Here is a 19,917-nt window from a genome sequence, read left to right as displayed (position 1 = left end):
ATCTATGTTTTTAAGACTAAAACGCAAAAAGAAAAGAAAAAAATGCAAACCAAACTCGGGTTGCCTCCCGAGAAGCGCTTCTTTTTCTTGGAGTCTTGAGCTGGACTCCGTGCCTCCTACGTTGAACCATCTGAAGAGTCTACAACCAGCTGGACCTTTTGTTCCTTGAAACGCCTCTTGTAAGCTTGAACTCGTCTTTTGTACGCCTTTTTTGAATTTTCCTTTTTAGCTTTGACCTCATCTTCGTTAAGCTTGCGTTTGGTCCCTTTTGTTTCCTCCCTACACTCCATAACATCCTTCTCCTCTTTCACTACTGGATTTATCACCTTTGAAGTAATCTCCTCTTCATCACTTGTCATCTCATCTTCCTCGCTTACCCAAGATGGTGGACTTTTGTAAGCAATGACTTCAACCAAATATGGAACAGATGCTCTTGGTTTTGTTCTTTTGGCTTGATGAACCGTCTTGATCTATTCCTCCATGAGCTTTTCTAGTTCTTTTAGTTCATTATCTTCATTGATTGTGAACACCTCTTCTTGAACATGATTCCTTTGGAGGCCATCTTCTATCCCAAAAACTTCTTTTTCATCTCCAACCCTCAAGGTGAGCTTAGACTCACGAATATCAACAAGAGCTCTAGCAGTGTTAAGCAATGGACTACCAAGGATAATTGGAACATTAGGGTCTTCCTTCATATCCAACACTACAAAATCTATTGGAAAAATAAATTTTCCAATATTCACTAAAATATCCTCCACGATGCCTCGGGGCTGTGTCACTGAACGGTTCGCCATGTGAATAGTCATTCTTGTAGCCTTCATCTTCTGAATTTCTAACTTCTGATAAAATGAATAAGGCATCAAATTAATGCTAGCCCCAGAATCGGCTAAAGCATTAACCTTCATTTTGTTACCAAATTCACACGGAAGAGTGAGGCGTCCAGGATCCCCCATCTTCTCAGGTATCTCTCCCAACACAGATTTTGAGCTTTGCTCACTTAGAATCACCTTAGAATATTTCTTTAATTGGTTACGAGTGTTTATCAGATCTTGCAGTAATTTTTGATACTCGGGAATTTTGGATAAGGAGTCGAAAAAGGAGTATTAATCGGGATACCCTTCACGTGCTTAACAAACTCTATTTGCTCTCTTTCTAGTGGACTAAGGGTAGCCTGGGAAGGAAACGGCAAGGGTGGTTGATAAACCGAGCCAACTATAAAACTTTTCTGCTCCTGACGGGCCCACGTCAAGAACTTATATGGTTCACGTCGTGATTTCTGAAATTTAGCAGCATCTTGATTTTCGAGCTTGGGCTTCTTCAACTTTGGATCGGGCTGCTGTTGTTCACCTTGTAGTGCCTCTAAGAACTCAGAGATGGCCTCTTCTTCAGTATCTATGGCCATTACATGAGATTGGGTATTTATTTCAGGATTTTTCGGGGACAACTTCTCATGAACCAGAGTGGCTAGTTGACCAAGTTGTACTTCAAGGTTATTGAGGGAGGCTTGCTGATTCTTTATTAAATTTTGTTGTTCATTAATAGCAGAATCAGTAGTATCGTGTCTCTTTTCCGAGGCTTCCATAAACTTCATCAACATGGTCTCTAGATCGGGTTTCTTCTCGGCTGGTGGCTGCTCCTTTTGATAGAAGCCTCGACCTGTCTGCCTATACTTCTCTTCTTTTTGCTTCTTATACTCTTCATATGGCAGCCACTCCTTCTTTGGTTTCCGCCAGTCTTCATCAAACTTATCATCACTCGAGTAGCACACTTGAGCTTTTCTGTTCCCGAACTCATCTAAATTACAGTCCTTGGTCAAGTGCGGACCACTACACCACTCGCAACCCACTCTTATGGCATGAATTGAGTGGTCCATTTGTGTCAACCTCTTATCCATATTATTTAGCATAGCCATCATGACTGCTATTTCTTCAGTTTGGGATCCTCCACTTCCTTTAATTCCATCTTGCCTAGGGTTGTGGTATTCACAAGAGTGTTTCGCGAATTCTTCAACTAATTCCTTGACTTCGCCCAAATTTTTCCTTGTAAGTGGTCCTTGAGAATTAAGGAGTTGTCTTGTCATCACGTTTACCCCATCATAAAATATTGATACTTCTTGTTGAATGTTAAGGTCATGTTGAGGACAATTTCTTAACAACCCTTTGTAACGGTCCCAAGCTTCGTAAAGTGACTCTCCCGGGTTTTCTTCAAAATTGGCTATTGCCTTTTTGAGTTTAGCAATCTTGGATGGTAGACAGTATTGATCTAAAAACTTCTCACGCATTTGAGCCCAAGTAGTTATGGTACCGGGTGAAAGTGCTTTCAACCAATCCTTTGCAGCTCCTTTAAAAGTGACGGGAAGCATCCTTAGCAAAATGGTGTCTCTGTTAATATTTGGGACATTGAAGTAATCGGCAATGTCATTTACTTCATCTAAGTGTTTGAATGCATCCTCGTGATCCATTCCATAGAATGGGATATCCTTTAGTGCGGAAAGGATATGTCCCTTTAGCTCGAATGTGGCGGTGGCAGGGATTGCAGGTTGTACTAAGTCTGGACCAACATCTTCTCGAATTTTCTTTCTGTAAGCTCTCATGGACATTTCCTCAATATTTGTCATCTCGTGCCTTGGCTCGTTCTCGAGTTCGCTCGTATGTTCTTCAAATTCGGGCTCGGTATCGTACTCGGATTTGGTTTGGAAGGGTATTTAATCCAAGTGTTCAAGCTTGCTTTTTCTCTTCGAGGATGAACTTGACTCCCCAGTCTTCTTCCCTAATTTCTTTGAAAACACTGATTTGAATTCTTGTAAAGGCGTCTTCTTCTTATTAATTGCAGACTCGGGATCTTCAAGTGGTGGCACCAAAGGTGTGTTTGAGCCTCTGGTCATGAACTCCTGCAGATAATAAATAAAGACAACGTAAAAATGAACCAAAATAGACAAATAAACTAAAAACTAAGGAAAACTAAAATTCACAGTTCTCACGTTGTGAATCTAAAAATTCACGTCGTGAGTTCTAAAAAAAATTAATAAGCAAATAAAATAAAAAAATAAATAAAAATTGGAAAACAGATAATAATAATAACTAAAACTAAAACTTTTGCTGGAAAATTTACTTTTTGCAGGTGTTACCCAGAAAAAGGATCAATTAACCTAAAGCAAATAAACTAAGCCGTTCCCCGGCAATGGCACAAAAAACTTGATGTGCACGAAAGTACCCACATATTTTAATATTTATAACCTAAAAGTTTAACTAACTATGCACTTACAGGCAGTGTACCTAGTCAGATTATAGTATAGCTTAGGTAAGTCGGGTGTCGATCACAGGGAACGGTGTCACTAATTTACTATTAAATTAATCTAATTATTAACAAGCTAAAAGGGTTTTTATCTAATTTTGCAAGTTTAGATGAACTTAATTCTTTAGCGATAACTTAATCAATAAATAAAATACTTCTATTAGTTCGAATCCACTTTCACTCAATGGTTATACATTGGCTATAACTATTACTGTTGGTGGCCAATTATCATAGTATTAGTAGTTTAGTTCTAACTCTACTAATTATTAATCAATTCATCTAATTCTATCTATGTTCTTACAATAGTTAACACATAATCAATTATTAAGTAAGATTGGAGCCATGAAAGATTGATTAATCAAAACACAATTATAGTCATAATATAAGTTCTCTAACACAGCTTAATTTAATTATTCAATTACTATTCTAAGATTGGTTTGATCTTAGCTCCAATAACTAGTGTTCACTATATTATTAGGTATTCAAGTTCATGCAACATTGTGTTCACTAACTACACAGAACAAGGATTCAAAGCAGTTAAATAGCTAATTCAAGCATGCTAGGTAAAATCAATCAACACAAGCATATCACCAACAATTAAAGTCAAATCTAATGCATTAAAACCATAAGTTCCAGCTTCATCTAGCTAATAGAAGCAGCTAGATTTAGCTGGACATATTAACAGTTAAACAAACGAATGTTATAATCCAAAACATATTAAAGTGTACCAAACTATGAATCAATTTATATACTTCTACTTCCTTGGTGTTGAAACCAGCTTCCATGTACTTTTCTTCTCTGATTTTTCGTCTTTAGGAACCCCTCTCAGCCACCAAAAGTTTTTCTAATTGTAATGGTTAAGGATATAGTTGCTGATTTTAATAATTCACGTTGTGAGTTCCAGATAGTTGTGCCCGTCAAGGATTCCTTCACCCGCGTACATATCTTCAAGAACATATACTCACATCGTGAATATTAAGATATTCACATCGTGAATTCGCTTTTCCCTGATTTTATTGTCCTTTAATCTTTTAACTCTCAAAGTTTCTTCCTTTGACGTTTTTAGCCCCTTTTCTTCAAAAAAAAAAAAAAAAAAAAAAAGGCTGCAAATAACATTTAAACTCATAAGTACCATTATTCTAAACAAATTACCAGTTTATATATAAAAATGTACTTAAATATTGCCTAAAAATATGTATGAATATGGAAATATCAACCGATATCCTTTTCCATTAATCTCGTCCTAGGCTTTCCTAGGGCACCCTCTGACCTACTCTCCGCCATCAACTGCACTAGGAGTCCCTACTTCCTTTCCCTAACTAGCTTGCGAATACTGTTACATATTCACTCACTAGTTAGTTAAAGTTAGCCAAGACCCCTATAGCACAAAGCAAGCAGCATTCGTGCATTGAGTAACCACATCAAGCATAACCTAATCAGGCTATCCTACTACTGACTAGACAGTCCTAGCATGCAGCTCATACAATAAGGCATTAAAGGCATCCTCCTAGATCATTAGCCCTAATCTAGCATGCAGTTCTCATAATCATAAATCATGCATAAAAGGCATCCTCCTAGATCCTTAGCCCTAATCTAGCATGCAGTTCTCAGAATCATAAATCATGTAACGTAACATAACAAGTATGGGTATCTTGGGGAAAACCTACTTGAGCTCGACCGGTTGCACGCATCACACACCTCGTTCTTTCTCAAAACTCTTTAGTTTAGATTTCAGAAAAACCATTTCCTTATAATAATCTTTCAAGCCCTCGGTTTGAGTTCAAACACCCCTGAGGGTGTGTTCGAATCCCTCAAACCAAGGTTCTGATACCAACTTGTAACATCCCAAATTTCGAGGCCAAAAATTTCATTTTTGAATTAATATTTTGTAAAACATTTTGCCAAAACATTACATCAAGTTATAAAAACCACAATGTCATGTCCCAAACCATAAAATCGGAAGTAATGAAAATCAGAGTACAATCCCAGAAACTCAATGTGGAAACCATGTGTATGTGATGCGTTGCTACACCGCCGACTCCTTCCCCTTAGACGAAGAGGTACCTGAAACCAAAACTAAGACTGTAAGCAAAAAGATTAGTGAGTTCCCCCATCATACCACATACAATATCATATCATCGGTATCTTTCAACCGGTAACTACCATCGGTATCTTTCAACCGACATCTGTCATCGGTATCTTTCAACCGGTAATCGCCATCGGTATCTTTCAACCGATACTTGTCATCGGTATCTTTCAACCAGTAACATGGGACTATTTCACCCCCTACTGCTATCATACAATATCAAGATATAAACATATAGTCAGGAATATCTAGGTACTGACCTATCCTTCGATCCTAATGACTGATGTCAGGGAAAAACTATTCCCTACTACTACCACTAACATACACATTGCATATCATACAAGCATATCTCATGACCATATTACATAAACACACCAAGATAATTATCACAGAGACAATTATCCACCAAATAACCCTGACGGTGGGCCGGCATTGTGGCCTTAAACCCACCCCTACTGGAGATAACTCACCTCGATGTCATGCAGTGTCTGAACTATCTTCGGCATATAAGTCGACTACCCTCGACTACTCGATCCCTACACAAAAATGCTTCAAAGTTATTCATTTGAGTATGCAACCCTAACCGGGGTCATACCAAACCAAACAAAGTCAACACTGGTCAAAGTGAACACCCAGTTGACTTGACTCGCCGAGTTGTTCTAGCAACTCGTCGAGTCCATACTCTACTAACCCGATCCAACCCCGACTTCACTCGTCGAGTCTAGCAAGAACTCGATGGGTTCTCTTTCATTCAAACCATCGGGACCATCTTCATCCGACTCGCCGAGTTCTTCCTTGAACTCGGCGAGTTCATCTCCTTCATAAGAATGTGTCCGGTCTACGACTCATCAAGTTGTATGAACAACTCGTCGAGTCCCATGATTCCCAGGTCCCTTTTCGTGTCTAAACATCCACGGGACTTCCTCCCTAACAACTGGTCCATCCACAGAAAGGATTGGTGGTCAAAAAAACCACGACTCGCCGAGTCCTAAGAACAACTCATCGAGTCCATCCTTGACCAACACTATACTGTCGATTTAAATTGGTTTTAAAACACCAAAACCATAGATCTGGCCTCCTAATGTCCATTTTAAACGTAAAGTTCCAAACTTGGTACACATGCACGGGGTCTTTGGCCCAAAAATCCATAAAAGATGGCCTCCAAAGTGCATGGGGTGTTCATGGCAACAAAATGGGCACCTTTGTGCCATAAAACCCCCAATAGACCTGGGTCTAAAACATACACTGACTTCCAACACAAAATCCCGAATACAACCTCTCTAAGGCTTAGAAAGATGAAGGAAAAGGCCCAAGAATCAAGATCTATAGACAAAGGTTCAGCTTCATACCTCCAATAAGCTGAAAAAGAGCTCCAAACTCTAGATCTTCTTGTTTCCCCTTTGTCTCACAAGCTCCTTTCCTCTTTTCAAGCTTCACAACCCACCAAAAATCACCAAAATGGCCTTAGAACACACAAAATTGGCTAGGTTTTCGATATGATGTCTTCTGGTAGTATAAGGGACGATGGAGGCTGAGATAAGGTGTTTAAATAGGGCGCAAACCCTAAATTTAGGGTTTTACCCAAACAGCACCTACTCGTCGAGTAGGTCACTTAAACTGTCCGAGGATCTCGACTCTACTCGACAATTTGGGCCTCCAACTCGTCGAGTCCCAAAGAAAAACACAAGAAACTTGAATTAACTGCGTACCAGGAATCGGGTGTTACAACAAGGTTACATAGAGAAATTTTTTGTACATGAATACAATCTCAATCCTAAATTTGCTAGTTGTGACATCTCTCCTCTCATCCTATTGCAAAGAGTGTTTGTAAGCCATTAGAGGTATCACATTTGAGGCACTCGCTCTCAAGAGCTCAAGATCATCAAGGTTTCATTGTAATTACTACATAACAATAAAGGTATGCATCTAAACTCTAGTACTGTATAGATTTTGAAATTTGTATTAGCTTCCTAGGGTTTCTCTTTTGTATTCAAGTCTGCATGTTCAACTAGTAATAACCTAGATCCAAAGCATTGGAGTTGTATGAACACATAGGATTTGTTTTTATGCTCAAAACACATCAATATATATATATATATATATATATATATATATATATATATATATATATATATAGATAGATCCGGTAAGAAATTTTTTTTTATAAGAAGATAAGAAGTTTTTTTTTCTACATATTTTTTTTACGAACAAAAAAAATGAATCACTAGATGATTCATTTGTAAGATGATTCACAAGAAAAAATTCTCAAAAAAACATCTTTATGATTCATTTTTAAGTAAATTAAGAAAAAAAATCACTTTTATGACAATTTTAGTGAATAACAACAAAATCATTATATAAATGAATCATCGAGATGTTTTTTTGAGAATTTTTTCTTGTGAATCATCTTACAAATGAATCATCTAATGATTTATTTTGTTCGTTCGTGAAAAAAAATATGTAGAAAAAAAACTTCTTACCTTCCTACCAAAAATTTCCTTCTTATTTGATCTTGACTCTCTCTCTCTCTCTCTCTCTCTATATATATATATATATATATATATATATATATATATATATATATATATATATATATATATATATATATATATATATATATTGTGTGTGTGGATACTTTCAAGCAAGAATCATGTAAAGATCAAAGGGCTTATACCATCCAACTAAAGAAAACAAAGGAAGAAGCTAATTTCTCTCTTTGTGTATAGATTTATTTTGAAGATCATATAATTATCCATGAATCCTAATTTTTAGGGTTTGGCCGAATGGTTAAATTAAGTTAGATAATGATAATTTAAGTTGTATAATCATGTTATTCACAATAAAATAACATTTGTTGGACTTGACTACTTAGTTAATTTTTATGAGCTAAATTTCGTGATTATTAGACAAAATTATGTAGGAAATAGGTTCATAGGACTTGTAAATTTGTGAAAGGAAGTAATATAAATCATCAGGTTGATATGAACTTGAAATTAAAACATGGGACAACATCATGACTATGATCTTAGTTGTTATGGGATGACATAAATTAAGGCAGTCACATGATTATATGAAATTAGTATGAAAAAATCATTTAACAAGAATATGATTAATTAATTAAATGGGAGTTGAAGGTTCAAGAATTCAAGGAAATAACAAAGAGATAATGGTTTCATAGTTAGACAACCTAAGTATTAAGGTGAGTACATACAGATTTTTATCATGGGATACATGAAAAAACAAGTTATTCTTTTATAAACCAAAGTGCTAAGTTTCATATAAGTATGAGTATTTGCAAACTTCAAAAGTGTTAATGTCTTGTTTTGAACCAAATTCTTGAAGTATGAAACATGATTATTACCTTGATTCTTTATAAGAAACATGCTATGAGTATATAGATATAAAAGACATATGATGCTAGTTGATTTCACAAACAAGACTTAGTCTTGTAGGTTAAAGTTTTTATATTGTTATGAATTAAATTTTGAGTGTGTTTATAATTTTGGATTATTTTACGAATCTTGAATCATGATTATTTGGAAATTTGAAACATATAAATTGTTTTGTCTTATATTTTAAAGGTATGGGTTATTGTTTCAAAGACATAGCATGCTAATTGATTTATATTTGACTTTGGTGAGTTTGTGCCTAGTTTAAGTTTGATTAAGTTATTTTAATGCCTAGACAAAAAGTATCTCTATAATCGGATAAGCTTGAAGGCTCTACTGGGATAGTACCTCCCATCACGAACTAGATGCCTAGACCATAGATACTATAGTGAGTTGGTTTGTTCTTCTCACTTTGGTCAGTAACATAGAGTGGAATATGTGAAGTCACTATATTAGATCTTTAATCTATGTACAATATTTTTTATACAGAGCTAGAGATGGTGAAACGTGTAAGGTTTTCAGTTGTTTTATTTTGTGATCATGCATTGTATATTGTTTGTCTATTCAAGAAGTTATTTGAGTACAATTTTATTGAAATTTTAAATTTTGCATTGAGCTTTGCTTATCTTTGCATGAAGTTTGTTTTTAAAAAAAAGGTTATATTAAGAGTTTTGAACAAGTTCGTGTATTTATATTTCATTGTAAAAATTTGCAAATATTCCAAAATTTATCAAGTGTTTTATCACCCTGTTGTTTCTAATATCCATATAGCTCACAAGACAAGTTGTCTTATTTAGTATTTGTTTTATGATATCATTTCTCTCAAATTTGAAAGCAAGGACTTAGAAGTTTGGATTATTAGAAGGATTCGTGGAAGATAGATGGAGTGGAACTTGTATAGACTTCTATTTATGATCTTTTGTTTTTCTTATTTACTTTTTATGGTTTAGTATGATATGAATTTTTTCACACGAATCATGTAAACACTTCAATAATGGTTTTTGTTGGATCACCTTTTGATAAAACAAAACTTATTATCTTGAAAAGTTCTAAACCATAGCACTATAAATTAGGGTATATATATATATATATATATATATATATATATATATATATATATATATATATATATATATATATATATATATATATATATATATATATATATATATATATATATATATATAAAAGAGAGAGAGAAAGAAAGAGAGAATTAAACTATTTACATACAAAAAAAACTTACTTGAATGTCTATTTTTTTCTTCGGACATGAGTGGAGAGCATTTTTTTAATATTTTGTAATGAAAAAAAGAAAAAAAAAAATATGCTCCCACAAAACTTTTTGGCTTAAATATGAGGACCACATCCAACCCATTTCACAATGGGTATCCTATTTTGCATAGGGATAATTACTTAGGAGGGTAATAACGTTTTCTGTTTGTTCATTTTAGGTTCCTAACGTATTTTTTGTGTGTATTATACCATTAATGTTATTATAACCGTTTACAAATAATCCTTTTAACAGGAAGAAGTCGGTAAAAGGATTATTTATAAACGGTTATAACAACCTTAATGGTGTAATATACACAAAAAATACATTAGGGGACATAATAAGGACAAATGGAAAACGTTATTACCCTCCTAAGTCATTATCCCATGAAACTATAATCCCCTATAATAAATTTTTACTTTTTAAATAAGAAACTTATAGGTCTTGGGGTTGGTAGTTTGGATGTTTTTAACTTCGGCTTTCTTTATAAATGGAAGTGGCGGTTTTTTAATGACAATGGAGCTCTTCGGGTTAAAATTGTCAAATTTTGTCATGGGGAAGGTGGTGGTTTTTCGGACGATTCGAGAATAGGAATTGGAGGGGGTGTTTGGCAAAAGATTGTAGGATCCATTAATCACCTCCATGAGAATGGTTGTATTCCTTCTAATTACATGTATAGAGTGGTGGGGGATGAGACTCAAACGAGGTTCTAGAAGGATGTTTGGTGCTACTCGAACATCTTGATTAAAGGCTAAAGCAAAGAGCCTCCCGAACCGCTCCTTAAGAGGAATATCCAAGCACCAAACATACTTCTAGAACCTCGTTTGAGTCTCATCCAATGTTTTAAAACCCGGGTCGACCCGGCCGGTTCAACCGGTTGGACCGTGATCCGGGATAGAAGGCGGGTCAATTGAGATCGACTTTCGTAAAAATACAAACCGGATCGAACCGGTCGGGTTTTCCTTAAACCGCGGTTCGACCGCTTATGTCGAACCGGTTAAAACCGGGTTGACCCGTTTTAATAGGGTTTGGATAGTTGGATACAAGTAGCGAACGCCAAAACAACGAGCCGTTTGCGGTTTCTTCAATATTTTTTAATGTTTAAACTTTGTAGACATTAACTTATTGGTTTTATATGTTTATGCATTATGCATTAAAGTAAAAATATATAAAAATAGCGAAAGACCATAAACCGGGTTGATCCGTGAACCGATCATTACACGGGGTCAACTAAAAACTCGGGTTTTAAAACATTGGTCTCATCCCCCACCACTTTATACATGTAATTAGAAGGAATACAACCATTCTCATGGAGGTGATTAATGGATCCTACAATCTTTTACCAAACACCCCCTCCAATTCCTATTCTCGAATCGCCCGAAAAACCACCACCTTCCCCATGACAAAATTTGACAATTTTAACCCGAAGAGCTCCATTGTCATTAAGAAACCGCCCCTTCCATTTATAAAGAAGGCTGAGGTTAAAAACATCCAAACTACCAACCTCAAGACCTATAAGTTTCTTATTTAAAAAGTAAAAATTTATTATATGGGTTTATAGTTTCATGGGATAATGACTTAGGGGGGTAATAACGTTTCCCGTTTGTCCATATTAGATCCCCAACGTATTTTTTGTGTATATTACACCATTAAGGTTGTTATAACCGTTTATAAATAATCCTTTTACCGGCTTCTTCCTGTTAAAAGGACTATTTGTAAATGGTTATAATAACCTTAATGGTGTAATATGCACAAAAAATACGTTAGAAACCTAAAATTGACACCTAAATCATTATCATTTTGCATGAGCACCTGACGAAGTGCTTATGGGCACTACGAACTGCCAAAACAATATACTTTTGGCATTTAGCATAATCCCTTACAAAATACATGGTTATTGGTGGATAATATTTATTTTTCACTGATTTATAGAAAAACCTTTAAATTTTGACTTTTGTATCATTTTCTATAAAATTACTTATATTGCTTTTTGGTATCAACTATGCTATTAAGGTATTAAGCTCTAAAACTTCATGATAGATAATGTACAATTCTCCCTTCTAAAAAATAGATAATTTCCAATTCTAAATACTACACATGGATGGAAGGATATGCTAATACATACAAGTTTATAATTTCTTATATAAAGAACTCAAACTCAATAACAGATAAATACGCTCTACAGTTGCCTTTAAACACTTATCCACAATTTCTCTCGAGTGTAAGTCGATCGCAAATTCGTGATGATACCATAATTAAATAAAAGAAGTTGGATCTCTTATCAACTACGCCTTCACCAATCTCTTCTTAAAGTTTTTCATTTATAACCTTACGTATCTTAAAATTGCAAACAACGTTGATTAATATAAGAATTATGTATCCATTTTATTTAGTTATTATGCTAACTACAAAATCACTTCTAACATAAAAAATTCAACTATTGATTACACAAGATATATGACCCTTTGGAAGAACTTTTTTTTTCCTTTATTTCACTTTTGGCCGAGTATCTAATTCTTCATTGTTGACAACCCCACCCTATTTCTTACATTGAAAATCATCTTCGATCGCAAACCTACTGAAGTGTCTATTATGAATTGATATTAAAATAAAAACTGGAATTGATATTAAAATAAAAACTGCAATATCTGAAGGTATATCATAATTGTAGTGTTTGTTTTTTAAATCTTTTCTAATTATCTAATGAAGTCTTGATTTTTTATAAGCAAAATAATAATAATAATAATAATAATACCAATACCAATACCAATACCAATACCAATAACAATAACAATAACAATAACAATAACAATATCAATAACTTCAAGTCCTATCATATCATTTGTAATCTTTTAAACATGCGCTATATCTTTAAAACGAATTAACAATAACATTAAATTAAAATAAATAAAAAAAATAAAAAAAAAATAAATAAAAAATAAATAAAAAACAATAACTACATCAGATCTTGTCAAATATATAAAAGATAATAAAAGTATTAAGCATATAGTTATAAAAATATATTACAAGAGAAATACTATATAACCATTCTGAAGTTGATTTTTGATATTAAAATTGATATTATAGAACATTTAAAAATTGTCAAAAAATAATTGAGATTTGAAGTTTCTATATAATTAGAGAAGTACAAATTAAGTACTATTGATAACCTTTGAGAAAGTCACAACCATTATTGAATAAATGTTTGAAATATCAAGGTGAAAGCCACAAGTATCTTTGACGTGCCTTCATTATTGCAAGTAAAGTTGATTCTTAGCTTTTACACAAAAGGCTACTGCACTCCTCCATTCTTTATTGTAAGTGCTAACTGGAGCCCACCAATGTAAGAAAGATCTTTTGAAAGCTGTCATAATCTAGCGTAAGAAACATCTTTTCAAAGCTGCTGATCATCTTCCATATGTCTATAATTCTCAGGTATGATTACGAAAGAGCATAATAGCATCATCATCGTTTAACAAACTAATATTGTGTATAACATCTACCTTGTGAGCATTTAATTAATGTTCATCTTTAGTTGTGATTATTATTCGTCTTCCTTCACCGAACCAATCACGTGACCCAACCAACGTTTTTAGATTGTTAACGTGATCCACATCATCCGAAACAATCGCCCTTTCTATGGCAAAACCTAAATGTTAGTTGACTCACATGATTGGTTCGTTGTAGGAAGCCGAATAATAATCACAACTAAAGATGAACATTTATTATATGCTCACAAGGTAGATGTTATACACAATATTAGTTTGTTAAACAATGATGATGCTATTATGCTCTTACACAAACATGCACCACAGGATTATAGACTTTTGGAAGATTATAAACCTATGGAAGATTATGAGTTGCTTTCAAAAGATGTGGTTTTTTATGCTAGTCGGCTCCCGTTAGCATTTAACGTCCTCGGTTGTTTTCTATGTGACAAAGACATTAATGAGTAAGCATATTTTGTTAAACCATATTTTTATGGTTGTGGGCTCCCGTTTACATTCTTTTCCAAAAATAATTTTATCTTGTAATTTTGTTAAACCACACGTTCTTGAGTCCTCTTGAATATTTTCAACGAAGCAGCAACCATCAAACTTGATAGAGATTTCATCATAAATCGAAGATGCAAGAGTAGTCTTACCACCTGCCCCAACCCCCCATATTCCAATCATGGGCACACCACTTGAGTTAATTTGTAACTTTGATTTCAAACTTTGCATACGGGCATTTGTGCTTGATTTTATTAGCTGCAAACTCTATGAAATAGTGTAAGCAATTTCTTTGATGCCCTATGATTCATACCTACACATAAGATATACAAGGATAATTAACATACTCACATTGACAACATCAAAAGTAATGAACATATCTCCACTAGTTGTGATTACTAATCAAAAGATCAGGTCAGAGCCTTTCCTCATTATCCTCAGCGACATGTAAGGATAATCAAGACATTTGTACAAAATGCTTATAAGGTACAAGTGCAAATTTCTTGTATAGCATCACATATCTTAAGCATAAAAAATGCAAAATCATAAAAGAAAACTACCTGTTAGCAATTTGATTCGTGTACAAGATTCGACTTTGTTCTTGTTCTCTAACTCATGTTTCACAAATGCTTCTCCGTATTTCCGTTTTTGTTTTCGCACTTCAGATGGATCCACATCATAAAATATAGGCATAACGATTTTCCCTCTCGTATCTTTGCATTTCATAATATACTCAAGTTCAACTAAACACCATGAAGAATCTGCATAGTTTTTAGAGAATACGATGATGCAATATCTGATTTTTTGATTGCCTTCTTAAAGGATGGGTCGATCAATAGTATTTTGTCATCCTTGTAAGTGTAGATCCCTTGTTGCACAAAAGTTTGTGTAAACATGATCCACAAAAGTCTTGCGAGGATCTGTTCTAAAACTAAGAAAAACATTGTGATTCCATGATTGAGATGAAAAGACAGAGCTGAAGGAGAATGAGATGATGATGATGCCATTGATGTGCTGATTTATTGACATAGAATGATGTGGTTTGAGCACCTGAAATAAATATAATTGTTTATAAAGATATGTGAGCTTCCAAGAAATTTCCAATTTACCGAAAGCTATAGAAATATCAAATATCTTATCACTTAAGATTTTCAAAGAGATAGAGTTTCCTAGAAATTTCTTAACATGTGACATTTTCAATTGAAATAAATTAAATAAGAAAAAATCGCCCACATTTCTGATATTGTCCATATCTTCCGTTTCATACAATTCTTCCTCTGTTTCAGACGTTTCCAAAAATAGAGCATATATAAGAACCTCAATTTCATCATATTAAATTTTCAAGGTCTAACAGACTGATTACAAAAATGGTTCCATAACTCGATTCTATTCTCTATGATGCTAGATCTCACGTATTTACTACGGAGGTTGTTACAACCAGCATGAAATATAAAGAAATTAGAACATGTTCATAATGCAATCCGACACAAGTAACCCAGATAGTATTTTCTAGAAGCTTTAATTTCAATTCCACGATTATCACATTTATTAAGCAAAAACTCTGAGTACTAGAAATAATTTGATACAGCAAAAGGTAGCAGAAAAAACAGCAGCTACAGCAAGAACGAAGCATGTAACAGAGACAATTTAAATTACTTACTTGTTTGTTGATGTCAATCCGTTTGACCAACAACGAAGCATTTGATATTTCAGATTCAAATCACCAATTTGCTTCAAGCACCAAACATGCGAAGTATGTGAATATCAGCGAAGGAAGCTTCGGATCGTAGGGAGGCGTGATGGAAGCAAATCGGAGGTGGAGGCGTGATGGAGAGGAGACTGTTAATTAGGTTAAATATACGGCCCCTTTTACGAAGTCCTGGCCCTAAGGCTGCACACCATATGACCCTGACACACTACTGGCCCTTTTAGAGTTTGGGTATAGTCCCTTCTTCCTAGTCCGGTAAATAGGTCCAAAACCAGCCTCAATTAAAAGAACCGAAGATTGGATTGTGTAATTATAGAAAACTAAATTCCGACCATTTAGAAGAAACCGGTTCTGGTACCAAAAGGAAAGAACCGTTTTTTCGTTTTTTTAGGACATGGGTTTTTTTTGTAATTCTGAGCAAGTGCAGGGGATGTTATTCTTTTGTATTTGTAATAATAAGTTACCCTCGTGCAAAAAGTTCATACGGTGGACTAAATTCTTATAATTTAGGTATAAGCTTACATAAGAAAAACTTTATTGAGCGCACATATTTTGTAAGGCATTTAGTAATTCAAATGGACCTAAAATGATACCGTATTACAGTAGGAGTCAGGGGAGAAGGACGACGATACAATGGGGTGATAGATCCTTCGAAGAATCTGTACCACTAAAAGGAAGACATGCAGGAGGAAGAAGATACCATGGGGTAATAGATCCTTCAAAGAATCTGTACCGTCATTCTATCTCTCTCTCTAACATTTAGTAGTGCATGAATTACTTGTATGTAATTTTAATTATTTTGTGCTTACTTAAAGATTAAAAATTAAGCGGCCTATGAAGAATAAAAAATATAGGTTTTCATTTTTTGTGGAATTGGAAAGATATAAGAAAGAAAGAATATATAAAAAATCTCTTAGCAAAAAGGTTAAGTGAGTTGTGATGGATGAATAGTACATTATGTCCCTAGGTAATGTTGGATAGTTAACTGTGGTAGTTGATTTATGTTTGGCTATTATATGGAAAATTATTTAAAAAAATAGGGAAATTAAGTAATTTAATAATATTTTAGTTTATAGTTAACAAAAAAAAACATTTTTTGTAAAGTAATCATTGTGTCCGTAATGGTCATTTATGTAACACCCGTAGATTCGGGCTAGTCAATTTAGAACATATAAAGAACGTCGAAATCCGAGTTATAACAAAGAAGTTATGACCTGTCGAAGTTTCGTGACAGAACCGGCACGACACAGCTCGATGTAAATAGTGAATTTACGATAGAGCGATATCTGGATTTAGCGATCTAAACGAAAGTCGTAGAATACGTTAAACCGAGAACGCACATTGAAAAGAACGCCCAAATCTGACTTGGTATGAGGAAGTTATGATTTTTCGAAGTTTCGGCTTAGTAGTGTACAGACCGAAGTTCGAATATGAGATCGGGCGATATTTAGCCGAAACAATCTAAACGAGAATTGAAAATCTCTTCGATTATAGTCCAACAGTGAAATGATAGATGAAAACGGATGACAGATGAAGAAGTTATGAGTTTATAACAGAGTTTTCCTGTCCCGGCCTACTAAAAATAATATATAAATAATATAATAAAAATAAAGTCAAAATTAGTCGACGAAGTCTAAATGAAAGTTGTGATCTTATTTTTACCTACACATCGATATAAAGAACGTTGAAAACAGAGATTGTATGCGAAAGTTATGAATGTCTGAAGTTCAGGGCGCAAAACCCAAAAACCGTCAGAGTTCACGACGTGAATACAGTGTTCACAACGTGAACTCATTATTGATGACTTCTGGAGCCTGACAAATGCAAGTTGCGATGACGCACCTGATGACTATTGAACTAACGATGTGAATATTTGAGATTCACGACGTGAATCCAGAAAAATGTCCCTATAAATAGAATTCAAGGGGCAACCGAGTTTGGTTGCTCAATCTCTTCTCTCCCACTCCCGATACCCTCTCTAAGCCCTATTTTAACCCCCCCCCCCCCCCCCCCGCGAAGCCCTGGTATCATCCCGAGACCCGAAGCAAGTCCCGAAGCCCGAAGATCCTGAGAAGAAAAGAGTTTCTGAGCCGAAGCTCTACCCGTGAGAAGCCCGGTGTGCGAAGTGATCCCGGTTTCACCGAAGAAGTACTACTCTGAGAGCCGTAGTGTTGTCCGATCATCTTCTGATCAAGTGAGTGTATAGTCACTTTCATAAACACGATTTTAATACAAGTATTGTTTGAATGTATTAAGTATATGTTTGGTGTGAGTGTGTAGTTACTTTCTTCTAACACATAAATACGAAGTATTTACTATGAAATACGTGCTATGTGTTTATATATTGTTTGTTTATTTGAGATGGGTGGAATGAATGTTTTATATAGGTTTTAAATGAGTTAACCTGTATATATATTTTATATCTACAAATATGTTGGGTAGAACATGGGTAGATGAAATAGTTGATGTGTGATGAAAGATCCATGTTGAGTAAACCTTGGCGATTATGGAGTTAGCGCTAGTTGAGTAAAGCTTAGCGACTATGGAGTTAGTGCTTGTTGAGTAAACCTTGGCGACTATCGAGTTAGCGCTTGTTGGGTAAGTCTTGGTGACTATGGAGTTAGCGCCTGATAGCTATGGATTTAGTACCTGATAGATAAACTTTGGCAGCAATGGACTTCGTGCCAATTCGTTAGGCCAATCCTTAGGAATGTGTGAATGAAGGATAGTTAATTCTTAAGGTAAAACCTTAAGAGTAAAGAAGATAATGGGGATGGGTAGTTGGGTTAATTGTTTGATAATTGAATATAATAATTATATTATTGTGGGTTGAAAACCCTATATGCTCACCGGGCTCCCAAGCCTGACCCACTCAGTTTTCTTTGCATCACTGGTAATGGCACAAGAGTATAAGTTGGTGGACTTGACGAGAAATTTTGGATTATAGATCAGTAGTTATAAATGACTGTTGTAAGGTCTATTTTATATTGTTTATGCTTTTGGTCTGTATCGGAACATGACATCTCGAGATTTTGTTATTTAATGAAAATACATTTCTTTAAAGAAATGCTTTGATAAATTCTTATCACATTTTGTTTTGGGAACAAATTCCGCAATTGTTTTCTTTAAAATATTACTTTGATTTTAAAACAAAGCATAAACGAATCGGTCTTTTCTGGCCGAGAAATTGGGGATGTCACAGTTGGTATCAGAGCATTAGTTTAAGCGAACTAGGAATTTGTAGGATTTCTAGACTTAAACTTAGAATGTTAAGCAATGATTGTGAGATGAGTGTCTACCGTATTTTAGGCATGAGCACTAGTATATTTTAGGAAAGATGCCTAAAATGCTTTTATGTGCTAAATGCTATATGTTTGCCTTATATGCTATTATTTGTTTAGATCTATGGTCTGTTGCCGACTGGATATAGAAATTTTATGTGCTTAGGGTTCTAAAAGTTTAATTATGATATTAGAACTGGCATGTAATTTTTCGGAGTAATAAGGAGGATTACACATCTAAACCCTCCTCTATCTATATTCTTGTCTCGATACACCGAACGTCTGCTTTGGTGTATAGAACGTTATGGTGAAGACTCGTAGAGAATTGAGTAAATGGAGGAAATGAAAGGCTTATGATAGTGAATGACACCTATCAAAAGATATTTTAAGAGTGGTATCTTGCCATTAGAATATGTCTGATAAAATAACGGAATGTTTAGAGGAGTACGGTACGTCTGATGTACACCTTCGATTGGCAGGATGATGGAACAGTTGGTGTAATTCCTGAAGTTGTCCCATCGTCTGGAATTTCCATCACCGATCGAGTTGAAGCATGATTAATGATAGAAGATATGCATAGAAGAAGTCCTAGTAGAGTCTAGGAAAAATTTTATGATTAATTGGACACATTCGTATGTGTTAAATTATTTGGTGATTTTAGGAATTGGGGACTGCGAGACAATACTTGGAATGAGTATGAGTAGGTGTGAATAGTAGTAGAGATCTATACTACTAGAAGCACATGACTCACACTTGGATCAAGGAAAGTCACAAGGTTACCAAGAAGCTTGTAATTAAGTTCGTTTTTATTCAAGTATGTCGTTACCATTGTTTCGGTAATGAATAAAAAGATGATTGATATTCTGACCCTAGCGGTCATATCAAATTGAGTCCGAC

At 34.7% G+C, this 19,917-nt stretch overlaps 1 long non-coding RNA gene and 1 other non-coding gene across 2 annotated transcripts; one reads left to right on the top strand and one right to left on the bottom strand.

The window, feature by feature from the left end:
* Nucleotides 1-2,126: 2,126 nt before the first annotated feature.
* On the top strand, nt 2,127-2,233 carry LOC144999045 (small nucleolar RNA R71). Its single transcript, XR_013660572.1, has one exon. It is a non-coding gene; the product is annotated as a small nucleolar RNA R71 (small nucleolar RNA).
* Nucleotides 2,234-13,199: 10,966 nt separating this feature from the next.
* On the bottom strand, nt 13,200-15,998 carry LOC144998838 (uncharacterized). Its single transcript, XR_013660450.1, has 3 exons — nt 15,692-15,998; nt 14,592-15,081; nt 13,200-14,344 (listed from the first exon to the last, which is right to left on the bottom strand). It is a non-coding gene; the product is annotated as an uncharacterized LOC144998838 (long non-coding RNA).
* Nucleotides 15,999-19,917: the final 3,919 nt, after the last annotated feature.

The sequence above is a fragment of the Lactuca saligna genome, chromosome 5 (assembly GCF_052625555.1).
Source record: "Lactuca saligna cultivar CGN05327 chromosome 5, ASM5262555v1, whole genome shotgun sequence".
NCBI lineage: Eukaryota > Viridiplantae > Streptophyta > Magnoliopsida > Asterales > Asteraceae > Lactuca > Lactuca saligna.
This window is presented reverse-complemented; position numbering and strand designations above follow the sequence as displayed.